At 46.8% G+C, this 17,427-nt stretch overlaps 1 long non-coding RNA gene and 1 other non-coding gene across 7 annotated transcripts; both read right to left on the bottom strand.

The window, feature by feature from the left end:
- Positions 1-1,612: 1,612 nt before the first annotated feature.
- Positions 1,613-1,685, bottom strand: TRNAE-CUC (transfer RNA glutamic acid (anticodon CUC)). Its single transcript has one exon. It is a non-coding gene; the product is annotated as a tRNA-Glu (tRNA).
- A 1,072-nt stretch (positions 1,686-2,757) lies between these two features.
- Positions 2,758-11,289, bottom strand: LOC123111480 (uncharacterized). 6 transcript variants are annotated; one of them, XR_006454477.1, is made up of 8 exons: positions 10,777-11,289; positions 10,594-10,693; positions 10,032-10,111; positions 9,702-9,781; positions 9,402-9,548; positions 4,525-4,651; positions 4,192-4,377; positions 2,758-2,967 (listed from the first exon to the last, which is right to left on the bottom strand). It is a non-coding gene; the product is annotated as an uncharacterized lncRNA (long non-coding RNA). The 6 variants fall into 6 exon arrangements; XR_006454481.1 differs by adding an exon at positions 9,870-9,919 and having other exon boundaries at positions 4,192-4,651; positions 9,702-9,773; XR_006454480.1 differs by adding an exon at positions 9,870-9,919 and having other exon boundaries at positions 4,192-4,651.
- Positions 11,290-17,427: the final 6,138 nt, after the last annotated feature.

Genomic DNA, 17,427 nt, shown 5'->3' on the forward strand with positions numbered 1-17,427 from the left:
GATGATATATATTCTTCATGGGCGACCTTCCTCATGACCATCTCTGGTCCAAGGATGAGAAAAGATCTTACTTTCCCAAAGACAAAGAGCTAGAAAGGGTGTTAAGAGGGTAGTTGGAGTGCTCCGAGCCCACTGTTCGAGGACCCACAAAAACGTGGGATGTAAAGATGTTGTGGGAGGTGATGACAACCTGTGTGATCATGCACAACATGATTATGAAGGATGAGCGTGATGGAGTTCACCACATTTTGGAATTAGAGCCCATGTGTGATCCCATCCAACTTCCAGAGCAAAATCTAGTGACGTTCGAGAATTTTATCCAAATGCATCGACATATTCGCATGAGCATTTGTGGGGCTTCGAGAGGTAAACTAAAAAATATATCCGAATAAGTTAAATGCAAATTCAAACTATTTTATTGGAAAACTTCATGTTTGAATTGTAATATTATATTTCAATTACTGTTGCATTGGAATATTTGCATACCATGATTATGGACAAAGGATGATATTTATCTTTAATTATTTTGTTTGCGCCGGATATAGGTAAATGAAACAGAGGTAGATGTTTGGTTAGGAAATGGGTAAATGAAACAGAGTCATTTCACAAAAAATATTTGCATACCATGATTATGGACAAAGAATTCACGGAGCTTTTACCTACATCCGACTGCAAAAGCTCCGTGATTTTCTTGTGAAATGACTATTTCTTTTTTGAGTTTTGAGACGATTATTATGTTAGGCTTTTCATGGCCCGAGGAAAAATGCAAGGCCTAGAATTAGCTATAAACTGAAAAAATAGACCGGAAGAGGATTGGGGTTTGGGCCGTGCTTTCCGTGTCTTGTTCAAAAAAATTCATGAGCCGGGGAAATGGGGTTTATGCCTAGAACTAGCAAAAGTCCGTATCTGATGCCTAGAACTAGCAAAAGTCCGTATCTCAAAAATATGACTATTTCTTTTTTGAGTTTTGAGACGATTATTATGTTAGGCTTTTCATGGCCCGAGGAAAAATGCAAGGCCTAGAATTAGCTATAAACTGAAAAAATAGACCGGAAGAGGATTGGGGTTTGGGCCGTGCTTTCCGTGTCTTGTTCAAAAAAATTCATGAGCCGGGGAAGTGGGGTTTATGCCTAGAACTAGCAAAAGTCCGTATCTGATGCCTAGAACTAGCAAAAGTCCGTATCTCAAAAATATGGAAGTCGGAAAAGAATGAAAAATGAACCAGATTGATTCGGGGTATTGAACCCGACGTGAACTAGAACTAGCAAAAGTCCGTATCTGATGCCTAGAACTAGCAAAAGTCCGTATCTCAAAAATATGACTATTTCTTTTTTGAGTTTTGAGACGATTATTATGTTAGGCTTTTCATGGCCCGAGGAAAAATGCAAGGCCTAGAATTAGCTATAAACTGAAAAAATAGACCGGAAGAGGATTGGGGTTTGGGCCGTGCTTTCCGTGTCTTGTTCAAAAAAATTCATGAGCCGGGGAAATGGGGTTTATGCCTAGAACTAGCAAAAGTCCGTATCTGATGCCTAGAACTAGCAAAAGTCCGTATCTCAAAAATATGGAAGTCGGAAAAGAATGAAAAATGAACCAGATTGATTCGGGGTATTGAACCCGACGTGAATCGAACACGGAACCTTCTGATCTGAGAGTCAGACACGCTACCATTGCGCCATGGATCCGGCATGCATACTAGCCTAAAGAATTATAATTGACGCAAGGCACCATAAGAAAGAGTTTGGTGTTAACAAATTGTCTATTCCTATAATCTGACATGATACTGCATCAAAGAATCGTTACATTATTCAAATTTCCCGTAAAGTCAAGCAGCGTAGAAAGCTAAGCACAATTGATTCGACAAGACATGTCCTGATAATCTACTATTTAACTCTTCTTCGCTCCGTGATGACTGGCTCCTACAGTTGATAACTGAAGCAAATGAACAGACACGAGCCCGTGTGTTGATGCTGCTTTGGAGAGTGGTACGTCAGAAATGAGGTCGTACACGCTAAACCAGCTCCGCCTATTGATGTTTCGGTCAGGTTCCTGTTAAGTTATCTCGATACACTCTCCAGCATAAGGGCGAATCCCAATGCAGATTTGTTTAGAGGCAAAATGGTTGTCAACCATTGCTTCTCGTTGTTACAGGACATATGTATTAACAGAATGGCTGAGAGCATAGGTTGGCTACCTCTAAGTCATGGGCGAGTGAAGCATAATACAGACGGCTAGGTTCTAAATGGTGTGGCCGGGACTGGCATGGTTCTTCATGATCATCTAGGCAACATAATATTCTGTGCCCGCAGGCATGTTGAGCTTTGTGAGGATGCATTGGAGTCTGAAATTCTGGCTGTTCGGGAAGGGATCAACCTTACGCTGCAGTGGAGCACCTTACTTATTGATATTGAATCCGACTGCCTAGAAGCTGTGACTGTTGAAGAGCGATGAGGGTAACATGTCAAAGTTTTCTTTCATGATCGCAGAGATTAAGCAAAGTATGGGGGAACGAGACTCTTCCATTACTCATATTGATCGCAATGACAATTGTGCTAGTCATGTTTTAGCAAACTAGATGACCCGGTTGCGCCAATGGCGCAAGAAGCCATTTAGAAGTAATGTTAGTAGTGAATAAGTAAGAGACGTAAATGGAAAGATGATGCAATGTGGATTGTATTACATATAGTAGAATGGCTTAAACCGGTTAGCGCAAGAAGCTAATTAAAACCAAGAATTATGGTATCGGTAACCATTTTATATGCACACAGATCATTTCATTATTGGCCAAAGAGAAAACAAATATGTTCATGCCATATTGTTCGAAGCCACTCTCAATAAAATAGCATCCAGTATAACATGAACCGTTTTGAATAATTTGGAATCATAGATATCTAAACAAGCATCATCCACCTTCAGGACCTGATGCATAAGAAATGGTCTCTCAGGAACCATATCCATTCAAGTAGGCTGTAAAGGGGAAGAAAGATAAAGTTAAATGATTAACAATGTTGATAGCATGAAGCAAGACATGGAAACTGAAGCAAATGTGTCACATATTGCAGAAAAGTATTTCAACCATGAAGATGGGTACGAAAGCTAATATCACGCTTATTATTACACAGCTGATTAAGTATAAATAAGTTAAGATATTCGTTGCTGTACAATATTAGCATGTAGGCCTAGGATATGGTTCCATTCTTAGTCCATCTGGAGCAGCCCATATAGTTATTATCTGTGGCATATCTTGGTTTTCAGACCATCTGCATATGCCCATATGGTTAAAAGGCCAAATGGCACAAAATACAAATTCAGATGAGGAGATATTAGCAAATAAATGCTTAGCATTACAGATAGTACATAACAATCAAATTTTTGCTACTGAAGTGCATGTCCTTTTCTCTGAAATTAACGGTCGGGTGGAACATATATATTCACCAAGTATATCCCCTCTTCTTAGACCAATACAACACAATGAGGTATCATCTGTTTCCTAATTAAACTGTAACCTGAAATCTGTGTGCATACGTGCATGGGCATATCCATTTATTCCTAATAGGAAAATATGCCAAAACATCGGTCACTTTCTCTTTTGAGCTGGAAAGACCGTTCACTTGGATGCATGCAGACACCTCTAATCTAAACAGAGGAACTGAACAATCAGTCACTATGATTTTATTAACTATATACATATACATTCCAGTCAAGCGTCTTTTTAGAAAGTGACATGCTTAGCTGTGATTTTCTTAAATATGCACCACCAAATATTGAAAGGTAGAATAATATCATCATCCTTTTAGTTCCCATCCATATGGAGGAGCATAAAGATAGCAAAAATGTTAGTACTCTATGCACACCTACTGTAACTCATCCTTTTAGGTGTTTAGTAGGACCTACTTCGTATGTGTCTCTCACTGTAGGTGGGCAATACATTCCCTTGACCAGGTTAGGAATGTCCAAAATATTGTTTCCAAAAATAAACATGAGTTACAGTTTAGTAGGACCGAGAAGGATTCAAGATTATAAAAGGAGCTGGGATACACATTCTTATTAAAGTTATTGGTTCAGATCTGTGTAGCTTTCAGGGGCCTACCAATCAATCCATATGTCCATCCCTACAATAGTTTCAGGAGGGTACCACTCAATCCATTTGAGCATCTCCTTTTTGCACTAATAGAAGATGAGCTAGCATACCTGCAGATGGGCTGGTGACGGTGAGGTCGCTAGCAAGTAGACCTAGCTGCAGAGGACACCGTCTCCCCCATGCTGCTGGTGGGAAACCACCACGACACGAGCACTCTTGCCGGAGAGGCACTCTCAATCTCCGCTGATGACTACTTTCCCTGATAGCTGAGGGATCTGCCGGTGAGGTCCTGACAACTGTTCAAAAGGAGCAAAAAAGCAAGTGTTGATCTATTATTTCCCTCATAGAGCATTGTAAGCACGAGCAGATGTTCGCCAAGTGTGTGTTTTAAAATACACTGTAATTGCAAGCAAGTAACAGCGGTGATGTATACTTGTACATACTTCTTCTGTGATCTGAACAACAAAGCGAGCAACACCTCCTTAAAAAATCTCCACACCTCTTAAATCAGTAGGGGGAAAGGGTGTAAGCACCTAGGCGCTAGGGCAGAACAAAACGCATTGCTTAAGCCTGCGCTTAGGCAAGATATGCGCTAGTCAGTGGGAAAATCCAAAGTTAACAATTAGAGGTTTTTCCCTGGTCCTAAATAAAAGGACTCGAAAGCCATGTAAATTGTGTAAAGCAGAGCAAAGAAGTAGAAAAGCAGAACATAACTTCAGAAGAAGAAACTGAAGTAATGGACTAAGGTATATGTTTTAACCAAACACTATCATACTTTGGAATATTGTTCCTTATTTCAAGTGTACAGAAGAACCAAGAGCAGCATGAATCACTTGCCCATAGCATAAAGTTTCTGCATCATAGCATCAAGAAGCTGTATCATAGCATCAAGAAGCACTTTCTGATTAGTAAACTACAATTTGGAAGGTTAAGTTGCTGCATCATAGTATCAAGAAGCACTTTTTGTTGGGATCTTAACTTTGTCCATCACGACAGACTGATTACACAAGAAAGACACTGTAAGCAAGTGTTGGAAGCTTCATAGTGTATGATTTGAGACGTTTATCCATCTATTATTTTCCCGTGACAAAAAGAGTGTTGTTAAACAATGGTAATAGTAGAATTTTGGAAGTCTGGCAATTACAATACAGTAAATGCCTATCCTGAAGTTAAAACTAAATAAAACCAGGGTTTATAAGTGTATTTCACAGATAATTGTTCATGTTGCTTGAATCATAATTGAATCGATAATATGATTTTCCATGTCACATTATTATGCTAACTGGAACTCCGCCTATGTTGTCTCAACATAGCCGGTCCCAAGCCCGGGTAAAGGAGGAGGGTTGTGATAGGCTTGGCGAGCCAACGTAAAAACTCAGCCACTCTTATGGAGATGAAACCCAAAAGATTTTCGTTGGGGCGTAACCCTCTCAGCGACGCGCCACACCGGAACCCGGGTGTGGTGGAAAATGGGCAAGGGCCGGGCCGTCACCCCCCAGGTGGCGCGCCGTATCTTGATCCGGATACAGTGGCAAGTGAGCGAGGATCGGGTCGTCGCATCCTTAGTGGCGCGCTACATCGGCGCCCGGATGTAGTGGAAAATGAGCAAGGGTCTTCGCATTTGACTCGACGAGTGCGAAGGGTAAGGAAGCTAGCCGAGCCTAGGAGGATTCGCTTAGGTAGCTGGAACGTAGGGTCTCTGACAGGAAAGCTTCGGGAGCTAGTTGATGCAGCGGTGAGGAGAGGTGTTGATACCTTTGCGTCCAAGAAACCAAATGGAGAGGACAGAAGGCGAAGGAGGTGGAGGATACCGGCTTCAAGCTATGGTACACGGGGACGGCTGCAAACAGAAATGGCGTAGGCATCTTGATCAACAAGAGCCTCAAGTATGGAGTGGTAGACGTCAAGAGACATGGGGATCGGATTATCCTGGTCAAGCTGGTAGTTGAGGACTTGGTTCTCAATGTTATCAGCGCGTATGCCCCGCAAGTAGGCCACAATGAGAACACCAAGAGGGAGTTCTGGGAAGGCCTGGAAGACATGGTTAGGAGTGTACCGATTGGTGAGAAGCTCTTCATAGGAGGAGACCTCAATGGCCACGTGGGTACATCTAACACAGGTTTTGAAGGGGCGCATGGGGGCTTTGGCTATGGCATCAGGAATCAAGAAGGAGACGATGTCTTAAGCTTTGCTCTAGCCTACAACATGATTGTAGCCAACACCCTCTTTAGAAAGAGAGAATCACATCTGGTGACTTTTAGTAGTGGCCAACACTCTAGCCAGATTGATTTCATCCTCTCGAGAAGGGAACATAGGCGTGCGTGCCTAGACTGTAAGGTGATACCTGGAGAGAGTGTTGTACCCCAGCATAAGCTGGTGGTTGCTGACTTCCGCTTTCGGATTCGTGTCCAGCGGGATAAGCGGGCTAAAGTCGCTAGAACGAAGTGGTGGAAGCTCAAGGGGGAGGTAGCTCAGGCGTTCAAGGAGAGGGTCATTAAGGAGGGCCCTTGGGAGGAAGGAGGGGATGCGGACAATGTGTGGATGAAGATGGCGACTTGCATTCGTAAGGTGGCCTCAGAGGAGTTTGGAGTGTCCAGGGGAAGGAGAAGCGAAGATAAGGATACCTGGTGGTGGAATGATGATGTCCATAAGGCGATTAAAGAGAAGAAAGATTGCTTTAGACGCCTATACCTGGATAGGAGTGCACACAACATAGAGAAGTACAAGATGGCGAAGAAGGCCGCAAAGCGAGCTGTTGGTGAAGCAAGGGGTCGGGCGTATGAGGACCTCTACCAATGATTAGGCACGAAGGAAGGCGAAAGGGACATCTATAAGATGGCCAAGATCCGAGAGAGGAAGACGAGGGATATTGGCCAAGTCAAATGCATCAAGGACGGAGCAGGCCAACTCTTGGTGAAGGACGAGGAGATTAAGCATAGATGGCGGGAGTACTTCGACAAGCTGTTCAATGGGGAGAATGAAAGCTCTACCATTGAACTGGACGACTCTTTTGATGAGACCAGCATGCGTTTTGTGCGTCGAATCCAGGAGTCTGAGGTCAAGGAGGCTTTAAAAAGGATGAAGGGAGGCAAGGCGATGGGCCCGGATTGTATCCCCATTGAGGTGTGGAAAGGTCTCGGGGACATAGCGATAGTATGGCTAACCAGGCTTTTCAATCTCATTTTTCGGGCAAACAAGATGCCAGAAGAATGGAGACGGAGTATATTAGTACCAATCTTCAAGAACAAGGGGGATGTTCAGAGTTGTACTAATTACCGTGGAATTAAGCTGATGAGCCATACAATGAAGCTATGGGAGAGAGTCATTGAGCACCGCTTAAGAAGAATGACAAGCGTGACCAAAAACCAGTTTGGTTTCATGCCTGGGAGGTCGACCATGGAAGCCATTTTCTTGGTACGACAGCTTATGGAGAGATATAGGGAGCAAAAGAAGGACTTGCATATGGTGTTCATTGACTTGGAGAAGGCCTATGATAAGATACCGCGGAATGTCATGTGGTGGGCCTTGGAGAAACACAAAGTCCCAGCAAAGTACATTACCCTCATCAAGGACATGTACGATAATGTTGTGACAAGTGTTCGAACAAGTGATGTCGACACTGATGACTTCCCGATTAAGATAGGACTGCATCAGGGGTCAGCTTTGAGCCCTTATCTTTTTGCATTGGTGATGGATGAGGTCACAAGGGATATACAAGGAGATATCCCATGGTGTATGCTCTTTGCGAATGATGTGGTGCTAGTTGACGATAGTCGGGCGGGGGTAAATAGGAAGTTAGAGTTATGGAGACAAACCTTGGAATCGAAAGGGTTTAGGCTTAGTAGGACTAAAACCGAGTACATGGTGTGCGGTTTCAGTACTACTAGGTGTGAGGAGGAGGAGGTTAGCCTTGATGGTCAGGTGGTACCTCGGAAGGACACCTTTCGGTATTTGGGGTCAATGCTGCAGGAGGATGGGGTATTGATGAAGATGTGAACCATCGGATCAAAGCCGGATGGATGAAGTGGCGCCAAGCTTCTGGCATTCTCTGTGACAAGAGAGTGCCACAAAAGCTAAAAGGCAAGTTCTACAGGACGACGGTTCGACCTGCAATGTTGTATGGCACTGAGTGTTGGCCGACTAAAAGGCGACATGTTCAACAGTTAGGTGTGACGGAGATGCGTATGTTGAGATGGATGTGTGGCCACACGAGGAAGGATCGAGTCCGGAATGATGATATACGAGATAGAGTTGGGGTAGCACCAATTGAAGAGAAGCTTGTCCAACATCGTCTGAGATGGTTTGGGCATATCCAGCGCAGGCCTCCAGAAGTTCCAGTGCATAGCGGATGGCTAAAGCGTGCGGAGAATGTCAAGAGAGGGCGGGGTAGACCGAATTTGACATGGGAGGAGTCCGTTAAGAGAGACCTGAAGGATTGGGGTATCACCGAAGAGCTAGCTATGGACAGGGGTGCATGGAAGCTTGCTATCCATGTGCCAGAGCCATGAGTTGGTTGCGAGATCTTATGGGTTTCACCTCTAGCCTACCCCAACTTGCTTGGGACTAAAGGCTTTGTTGTTGTTGTTGTTGTTGTTGTTGTTGTATTATTATTATGCTAACTGGGATTGTAGTAGAAAAGGCAGGATAACAGTACTATACTCCACTCTTTTTCCTATTGGGAAGAACCACCTCTCCTATCCCATTCTCTGAATTTTCATATAGATAACCTTCAATTTTCTCTTTGTTCTTTCCATTTTATTTCAGTAGCTCCTTCAATTCATATGATTGGTTTTGTTTCATCGATGGACCCTAAGCGGTTAATGCATGAACTTGCTAAAATGTTCAGAATGACGCAGTTACTACATCTAATTCAATAGTAGTGCTTCTGCATTAGCGTACGTACCTATGGTATGGATGACTGTTTACAAACCTGAGTCATAATCAACAGTGCCGTTAAACAATGGTGATAGTAACTTAATGTGCAGTTCACATGTACAAATTCGAACTCTTATGTTTTAGCTAGGATATGTATGCTAGTTAGGAAATCTTAAAGGAGAGATGGTAAATATCAAGAGGCATATGCATACAACCGTAGATGATAATTTTTCTGAGAATAACAGGGCTTTCAGGTTGTTGTAGTTGAACAGGATTCATGCATATACTATCTTGCAGGCAGCAAGAAAATAGGGGATCAGCATGTATTTCCATGCATCAACAGATTATTCACATGTCGATTAAGAAGCACACGCAACAAGGATCGATAGGTTGACTAAAGAAGATTAGTTCGCGAAAACATACTGTGTCGTCGCTCAAGGCTTACCTGAAGGTGAGTGAGGTGGCCTGATCTGGTGAGAATCCACAAGAGGAGCTGAAGTGCTGCCGTGATGCATAGATGGGAGCGAGCGGATCTTGCGGGCGAGGGAGCATATACCTGAGACAGAGCCAGATCGTCGAGTGTTTTCCTTTTCTGAAGATAAAAAAAACAACTGTAAGATTTTTTTATGTAAACTTCCATGTGCCTTTGGAATAGCGAAGCAACACTACTGAACATAATAATCATGTTTCTCGGTAGATATTTTTAGGAAAGTAATAAAATTTACTCTTTTAACCAGTTTCTCACCTGGTGTAGAAGAGGCTGCGGATAGGAAGCAAAACCAAAATTAATGTCACTTTGATAGTTGTACCTCACATCCTGCATCACTATCAAGACCAACTATTAGATTTACCATAGACTGTCCACTAAGAGAGACGAAATATGATCATGAATGAATGACAAAACTGTATCTACCCTCTATAAACATCAATCATCTTAAGAACCTTAACTTCATAGCATCCACACTGCCAGAGAACACAGAAATATATATAAACTGTAAAACATTCACACTACAACTAAAACCATGATAGGTTGAGCATATGGAGGCATCAAAAAAGGAAATAGGTTAGAACTCACCCGATCAGAGCCAACAGAACAATGAGAACATCCAGCTTACATGCAACACCATCGGTGGTAGAACTACTGCCGTCCCTAAACTGAAGAAAATATCAAAGAAATTAAACCATCATGTCCACAAGCAACGAGTGGATTTGTAAGAAAACCAACAACATGAAGATGTCCCTTGATGTAGTAGTAATTAATAGGATATCGATATGAAGAAAACGATAATTAGATCATGCATTGATAATCCAACATAGATACGTACAAAAGAACAAGCAACCTTCGAAATATTTGGTCGAAAGTAATCCAGACATTAATTACTAATTATTACATGTAGGCCAACTGAAAAAACACAACCATCTACAAATAGAAAACATGGATTGGCATACAACAATCAGAAGCGAGCCTTGCTCATTCTCGCTTGATACAAAAACCCAGAAAACAAACTACAACAAACAACTGAAATCTAATACTCTACAGATGCTGGAATCATGGTTTTTACTACAAAAAGAATGAAGGCATTAACAAGCTAAGTATCTTGGTTTTAGCTACCAAACCAGAAGGATTGCTACAGTACCTTTCAGTTCAGTAACACAGTTCGGCGAGGTTGCAAACTGGTCTTTGTCGCCTCTGCTGCCATCGTTGTAGGAACCCAGACCCATCCAAACCCTAGATGACTGAAAAAATTAATTAGGAGGACATGAATTAGAGGGAGGAGCTCACACAAGGAATTGCAATCAAAAGGGAGGCAGAGGTCAACCTAGTTGTGCTCTGGTGGGAGAGGTGGGTCGTGGGGAGAGGCCGATATTCTGTATCTACGCCAGGCTACTCCCTGCTCCTCGCCCTGCAACCCATCAGATTCCACTTGACCGAAACTCCCCTTCGCCATCGCCTCCCCGTACATCGCTGCATCCACCGGCTACAGCTCTCCGGGTTCATCCCTCCATGCCTGGAACCGGAGGCAGGGAAGGAGGAGAGGAAGGGGAGGAAGAGGTGCTGAAGGCGGAGGGGGCGAGGAGGCCGTGAGGGACGGGGAAGAGGAGGAGGCGACGGGAAGGGAGGAGGGAGAGAGACGAGATATTTTCTCTCGCAGCGGACGTGTACCCTTTTTCTCTCGCTGCCCGCTCGGGAGAGAGACGAGATATTTTCTCTCGCAGCGCACGTGTACCCTTTTTCTCTCGCTACCCGCTCGCGCTCGCTGCCCGCTTGCTAACTGTTCATAGCCGACGTGGATGGCTTGGTCGTGACTAACAACCCCTTCATCCTTTATAAGGTAAATTTGGGTAGAACTCAGGGCTGAACTATGGTTTGGCTTGGTTCGGGTCCGGAGGGTGTCGTAATATTGTATTGCGAGATTGTAATCACTTAAACATTTGAGTAGTGGAAGAGTTATTGTCGTAAAAAAAAGAACTCTTCTTCGCTCGACGCGATTCAAAATCTTACAAGTGAGTACGCAAAGACTGTTTTTTTAGACAATCTATGTAAAGGCTGAATAAAGATCAATGTCATGGGCTACATACTTGCACAACAGCCTAGGGCACAACAGCCTAGGGCATTGCATCTTCTCTTTGGATTAAATAGCTTGTGTATTATCCACTCTCAGAATCCATGTCGTGATCTTATCAGGCGCAAAACCAGCCCATGACTTGAGGAGCTATTTACCGTCAGGGGGCGCCGCCCAGCTCCACGAACCCGTATGAACTCATCGGGGCCGTCTGCAAACCTTTTGAACCTTCTCATGGCGGAGGCGGCGCTGGTGCTAATGGGCTCGTCATCAGTTTCGATGCAATAGTTTGCAACAGAGCATACTTTTTTTTTGAAACGGAGGAAAAACTTTGCCTCATTTCATTAATAAAGAATGAGAGCCAAACAAAATTCAATGAGGTCCATTACACCTCAACAAATGGAAGAAAAAACCTACTCTCACGACATCAAAGTGCACAAATGTTTCGCACCAGCAAGGCCCCAAGTTCTTGCCTCCGTTCGACATTATCTAATAGTAAAGTAGGCATGCTCGACTTATTGCAAAAAACTCGAGCGTTTCGCTCGTTTCATATCTCCCATGTGACAAGCATGAAAAGCGATGAAATGGCCTTTCTCCTATGTCCACATGTAAGAACCGTCGTTGTCCACCAGGCCTGGACCGTGCGTAAGCCTCCCCAAGTCGCAATGTTTAATTCAAGGGTTGTGGTCTCAGGCAGGGAGACCCGCTCTCACCCTTCTCTTCGTGTTGGCAATTGACCTGTTACAAGACCTGCTCGACCACGCCACCCGATAACACAAGCTCCACAGGATTGGCGGACGAACCGCGAGCATCCGTACCTCGCTGTATGCTGATGATAAGATGCCACGATCTTTGTGGCACCCTTCAAGGAGGACATTGAACACTTCACATCCATCCTTGCCGGATTTGGGGAGGTCGCGGGACTCGTGACAAATCTGGAGAAGAGCCTTGTGCCCCCATTCATTACTCAAGCATTGACCTTGACTACGTCCTGCAGAGTTTCCCAGCCAAGCGCTCTACATTCCTGCTCAAATATCTTGGTTTGCCTCTATTGAGTATATGTGTTATGTGCATATTGTGTATTGGGCCAGCTTCATAGTTCCTTGTATAGTTGAGGTCCGTGACCAACCTTTGTACATCATATATATGTGTCTATGCACGAAGAGCAACACATCATGCAATTCACATAATCTACATGGTATCAGTTTTTAGGTTCTAAACCTAGTCTTCCGCTGCCGCCGCCGCCGCGCGCCTCCTCATGCGCCTCCGCCGCCACCACGCCGTCGTCGCCCGTGCGCACCTCCTATGCCGGCTGCCGCAGCTCCTCCATGCCGCCGCGCCTCCCCTTCCTCCCCGCGCTGCCGCATCCATCCGCAGGCCGCCGCTCCCTTCGAGCCGCCCGCCTGCTTCCCTCCTGCGCTGCCGCACCCGTGCTGCTGCCGCGCCTTACACCCACTAGTGGCATTCGAGCTGCCAGCTCGCCCGACTCCTGCCAGCCGCATCCGAGCCGCCAGCCGCCTACGCCCAGTCCCGCGCTTGTTGTCTACGCGCCTCGCATCGCCCGCTTGCTAGCCGCGCCTTGCATCGCTACGCAAGCCAGCCTGCATCGCCCCACATCGCCAGCTCGCTTGCCTTGCATTGCCTGTTGAACCGCATCGCCACACCAACCTGCCCGCGTCACCCGATCGCATCTCTAGCCCGCCCGCTTCGCCTGGCCAGCGCCCGCTTCGCTTCGCCTCGCCCGTCATACGCCTCGTCACCCGCCATGCAGCAAGGCGCGTTGCCAGCAGGGCCCTACGGTGCGTCGCCCGCGGGGCCATACGCCTCGTCGCCTACGGGGCTAGCAACGCCTACAGCTTCATACAATGCCATGCATGGCTATGCGTACGGCACCATACAACCCAAGATGCAACCAGGCACGTCGCCCATGGGGCCATACGCCTCGTCACTCGCCATGCAGCAAGGCGAGTCGTCAGCAATGGCGTCAACCGGCCCGTCCGCCGCCGCCACTGCCGTCCCGCCGCCGACGTCCTCTGGCGCGGCTCCTCCGCCGGCGCTATCCGGCCAGTCCATCGTCGCCCCGTCGGCGGCTCCCTCCGATGTGGCTCCCCATGCGCCCATTCCCACATACGGGGCGTACGGACCTCCGCCCGCGTACGAGTCTCCTGGGTACTAGTGGGAGTCGTCGGCGGGCGAACAGGTTTTTTCGGCGGACCACCCAACCTACCTGGCACCGCAGTACGGGCCTCCCGCCCCTCCCACGCCTCATGCATACTACGCGGCTCCGCCGCCATATGGAGAGTACCCACCACCGCACTTGAGCGGCGATTATGGCTTCCCCATGGTGTCTCCGTCTCCCTCGTCGACCCTGCCGCCGGCGCCCTGGGACCCGGTGCTCCTCACCGGGCTGCATGCCGCTCCTACGCCGAACAACTACTCTGGAGGTGGTGATTGGTACATGGACACTGGTTCTACGGCTCACATGTTTGCTCATCCTGGTAACTTTGCCTCCTTCACTCCTGTCTCTACCGACCGTCGCATCATTGTCGGGTACGGTTCCACACTTCCTATCACACATGTTGGGCACACTTCTTTTCCTTCTACTCCTACGCCTTTATCTTTGTCTAACATACTTGTGTCTCCTCATCTTATTAAGAATCTTATCTCCGTTCGTTGTTTCACTTGTGAAAACCCTGTCACTGTTGAATTTGACGAGTTTGGTTTTAGTGTCAAGGACGCTCGAACCAGGATGATACTTCACTGACATGATAGCCCCGACGAGCTCTATCCGGTGCATTCGCCCTCATCCACCACCACCACACCGGTCGCTCTCTCTGCTGGAGATGATCTCTGGCATGCTTGCTTGGGTCACCCCAACCCCGTCACACTTCATCATATTCTTAGGAGTTTCAGTTTCACTTGCAATAAGATCGAGAATCACACTTTTCATGCCAGTCAAGTCAGCAAACATGTTCGCCTGCCATTTAATAATTCCATCACCATTGCTTCTTTTCCTTTTCAGTGGATTCATAGCGATGTGTGGACCTCTCCGGTTCCTAGTAACTCGGAATATTTCTATTATCTAGTCATTCTTGATGATTATTCTCACTATGTGTGGACTTTTCCTTTGTGCAGAAAGTCGAATGCACTCTCTACCTTGATAGCTTTTTACTCCTATGTCCGCACGCAGTTTGGGCGTCCCATCCTTGTGCTTCAGACGGACAATGGAAAATAGTTCGACAACCTCGCTTTCCACACTTTTTTGGCGCATCATGACACTGTTTTCCGCCTCACATGTTTGTACACTTCACAGCAGAACGGTCGAGCCGAATGCGTCCTTCGCACTATGAATGACTGCGTTCGCACGCTCCTGTTTCATGCCAACGTGATGCCTCGTTTTTGGCCGGACGCACTCGCCACTGCATCACTTCTTCTTAACCTTAGATCCTGCCGACCACGGTGGAACTACGCACCTCACCATCTTCTCTTTGGTACGCCCCCGTCTTATGACGACTTGCGTATTTTTGGGTGCCTTTGCTATCCCAGCACTGCCGACACTACTTCTCACAAGCTTGCACCTCAATCTGTCGCTTGCATCTTCATTAGCTACCCTTCTAACTCCAAGGGATATCGGTCCTATGATCCCGTCTCCCACCATGTGTCACCTCCCGGCATATTTACTTTGATGAGCATGTGTTTCCGTTTCAGCAGATACCCCCGGCTGTTCCTCCCGCCACCGGTGATGCAGGCTCCTCGACGTCTCTCCTAGGGCCCTCGCGCGCCTCTCTTGGCCCGCCACTGGCTTTGAGGCCCCCCCCGCATGCGACGCCTCCTACAGCCGTGGCGTGCCCCCCCCCACGGCCCCCTCGGCGCCCCCGGCGCCCCTGGCCTCCTCGGCGCCCTCGGCGCCCCCAACGCCACCGACCTCCTCGGCACCCCAGCGCCCTCGGCGCCACCGACGCCCCCGGCCCTCCCGGTGCCTGTGGCCGGTCTGGTCACCCGTGCTCGTACGGGCGTTTTTCTCCCGAGCTCGCGCTACGCCTCGGATGACTACGTCCATGCAGCGTCCACCTCTGAGCCGTCGCTGTTGTCGTCCTACGTTCGAGCCGCTCTTCGTGACCCGCTCTGGATGGCTGCGATGCAAGAGGAGTTTGACGCTATCACGCCCAATATGCGATACTATCCTAAAGAGACACGAAGGTCCCACCAAGGATATAACCGCATATTGATACACTTTTGCAAGGTGGATATCATTATATCAACATTACATAATAGATGGGGATACATACAAGAGGCACACAATGCCACACGAATACAACAATATCATACATAAGAGCAACATCCGACTACGGATGAACACAAACAGAAACTCAAGCGACATCCACCCTGCTAGCCTAGGCTGCCAACCTGGAACCTATCCCATGATCAAAGAAGAAGCAGAAGAAGAACTCCAAAACAAGTAACATCGCTCTCGCGTCAAGATCATCGCATAACCTGTACCTGCAACTGTTGTTGTAGTAATTTGTGAGCCACGAGGACTCAGCAATCCCATTACCATGGGTATCAAGACTAGCAAAGCTTAATGGGTAAGGAAAGGATAAGTGGTGAGGCTACGGCAGCGACTAAGCAAAGTATGGTGGCTAACATACGTAAATAAGAGTGAGAAGAGAAGCAACAGAATGGTCGTGAAGCTAGCAATGATCAAGAAGTGATCCTGAACTCCTACTTACGTCAAACATAACCCGAAACCGTGTTAACTTCCCGGACTCCGCCGAAAAGAGACCATCACAGCTACACACACGGTTGATGTGTTTTAATTCGAATCTAGTGTCAAGTTATCTAGAACCGGATATTGACAAATTCCCATCTACCACATAACCGCGGGCACGGCTCTCGAAAGTTTATACCCTGCAGGGGTGTCCCAACTTAGCCCATCACAAGCTCTCACGGTCAACGAAGGATATACCTTCTCCCAGGAAGACCCGATCAGTCTCAGAATCCCGGTTTACAAGACATTTCGACAATGGTAAAACAAGACCAGCAAAGCCGCCCGATGTGCCGACAAATCCCGATAGGAGTCGCACGTATCTCGTTCTCAAGGCACATCGGATGAGCCAGACGTCGGATTGGCATAGACCCTGGTTGCCCAGGGGGTGCCGGACATCGCTCGGTTTGGACCAGCACTCGGGGGAGAACTGGCCCGGGGGGGGGGGGTAAATAAAGATGACCCTCGGGCTCCGGAAACCCAAGGGAAAAAGGGCTAGGTGAGGCAAATGGTAAAACCAAGGTTGGGCCTTGCTGGAGGAGTTTTATTCAAAGCGAACTATCAAGGGGGTCCCATAAATCACCCAACCGCGTAAGGAACGCAAAATCAAGGAACATAACACCGGTATGACGGAAACTAGGGCGGCAAGAGTGGAACAAAACACCAGGCATAAGGCCGAGTCTTCCACCCTTTACCAAGTATATAGATGCATTAATTAAATAAGAGATATTGTGATATCCCGACATAATCCTGTCTATCATCGAGCAATCTTCAACTTCACCTGTAACTAACAACGCTATAAGAGGGGCTGAGCAAAAGTGGTAACATAGCCAAACAATGGTTTGCTAGGAAGGGTGAAAAAGGTTAGAGGCTGACATGGCAATTTGGGAGGCTTGAAGAGCAAATGATAGGTAGTGCAGCATAGCGATAGAACGAAGCAACTAGCATAGCAATGATAGTAGTGAGATCCAAGGTGACGGTCATCTTGCCTGATATCCTGCTAGGAAGAAGAATGAGTCCATGAAGAAGATGAAGCCACGAAGACGGACCAAGCATAGACGAACGAATCCTCACGATCGCAACAAAACGGGAACTATCGAGAAGAAGCACACAACATGGTAAACACACCACACATATACATG

The sequence above is a fragment of the Triticum aestivum genome, chromosome 5B (assembly GCF_018294505.1).
Source record: "Triticum aestivum cultivar Chinese Spring chromosome 5B, IWGSC CS RefSeq v2.1, whole genome shotgun sequence".
Classification (NCBI taxonomy): Eukaryota; Viridiplantae; Streptophyta; class Magnoliopsida; order Poales; family Poaceae; genus Triticum; species Triticum aestivum.